Source organism: Aptenodytes forsteri, unplaced genomic scaffold, assembly GCF_000699145.1.
Source record: "Aptenodytes forsteri isolate BGI_AS27 unplaced genomic scaffold, ASM69914v1 Scaffold83, whole genome shotgun sequence".
Taxonomy (NCBI): domain Eukaryota; kingdom Metazoa; phylum Chordata; class Aves; order Sphenisciformes; family Spheniscidae; genus Aptenodytes; species Aptenodytes forsteri.
This window is the reverse complement of record NW_008795371.1, coordinates 3401151-3403056: the sequence shown is the minus strand read 5'-3', so window position 1 is coordinate 3403056 and position 1906 is coordinate 3401151.

Here is a 1906-nt window from a genome sequence, read left to right as displayed (position 1 = left end):
CCCCTGGGGCACCACCCCAGCTGGGAGACGTTAGTCGGGGATGTGCGCCAGAGGCAGCCTGCCAGCCGCACACAGCCTGGGGACCGCGGTGCCCCGCTGCTGGGGACGAACCGCCCCTGCCTGCCTGGCCCCTACACCCTGGAGCCCCCCTGGGGTCCTGCTGGGCGTCCCCTCCCTCACACCAGCCTTGGCCAGCATGCTTATTCCGGGGGGTGGCTGGAAAGGGGACAAACCATCACCCATCAGCAGCCAAGCCAGGCTGTGCCCCCTCCCTGCAGTACCCAGAGCACCCAGGCACACCAGGAACGGTGTCCCTCCTTAGGGGTGCCCCCCACTCAGCCCCCTAGCCCAGCACCCTGTGCCCCAGCCCCACCTGGCACCCCCTGCTCCAGCAGCAGTGGGTTCAGGGACATCCCAGTCCTTGTGGGCAACCTGTGGGCCTGTGGTCGTGGCACAGACGGGTTTGCCGGGTGCAGTGCCCCGAGGCAGCCAGGCCCCAGGGTCTCTCCGCTCAGGGAGTGACCCAGCACAGCCTGGGCACCGGGCCGGGACTCAGGCTCGTCCAGTGCTTGGCAGGGTGAGGGTAAACATTTGTCTACTTTACAGCAGGTACTTGCAGAGGGGCTGGGCCGGTGCCAGGCTCCATCAGCCTGCTCCCCTCCGCCTTGTTGCCGGGGAGGGGCCCCTGGAGTTGGGGGACACACTCCGGCAAGCAAACCCTGGCCGAGCTCAGCAAAATACAGCACCCATCGGTGCCAAAGCACAGCCTGGCTGGGGACAGGCGATGGAGCCGCAGGAGACAGGAGACAGCCCCAAGACCCAGCCACATCTCCCATCTCAAGACCATGCAGGCACCTCAGACAGGAGAACACTGAGCCCCCGGGCAGCCCCTGCCCTCCACGTCCCTGCACATGCTGCATCCCCCCAGCTCGCCTTCGGGTGCAGGAGGGGTTTGGTGACCTGGCCACGGCCCCTTGGGGCACACAGGGTCATTGCCAGCGCCCGATGCCTCACAGCCCTACCCTGGGCAGGAATGCTGCTGCCCGCAGCAGGAGCCAGGTCTCACGTTCAGTGCAGCCTCCTCCCTCTGCTCTGCCAGGTCATTCGGGGCTCCTGTCCCTGAGCAGGACCCCAGGGTCCCTGGGCAGCCAGCACGCCAGCCCCGAGGAGCCAGGGCTTGCAGGGCCACCTCTGCCCCAGCCAGGCTGGGACTGCTCCCACACAACCCCATGGCCACTGGGTTCAGGGCTGCAGCCCTCTTGGGTGGGGAAATGGGGGTCCAGCGGTTTGGCCCGGCTCATCCCGGGGTGAACCACCCCATCGTCTCTGCCCTCTTCCACACGGGTGAGGGTAAAGGGAGCAGCAGAGGGACTCACCCTGCCACAGCACGGTCCTCGGTCCTTGGCCTCCCACAGACCCGCAGGGCTGAGGCTCTGGCAGGATGTGGGAAGGGGCAGCAAGGCCAGAGCCGTTACCGGAGGCGGCTGTGCACAAACATCTCCTCGCTGCAGAGGAAGCACGTATGGCCGGACACATCCTGTACTGGGGACTGCCGTGCCATGGCGTGGGGCTGGACGCAGGCATGGCCCATCGCAGCCAGGGCTGCCTGCCCCAGCCCAAACCCCCCAGGCACCCCCGTGTCCCAGGCCTGGAGCAGAGCAGGACGCGGGCACCACGACGAGTTCCTCGCTGCGGGCAAGCGAGTGTTTTCCCCTCCAACTGTCCCAGTGCCTGCCGAACCCCGTGTCCCAGCCCCAGGACACAGCCCGGAGCACCGCTCACCTGCTCACCTGCGTGGAGCACCACGCTGCTCCAGCAGCCGACAGGAGGAGGAGGAGGGCTGGCAGAGAAGAGGAAGAAGCAGGTTGACCTCCACGAGCCCGGCAGGGGGGGGCGCGCAGGGCGG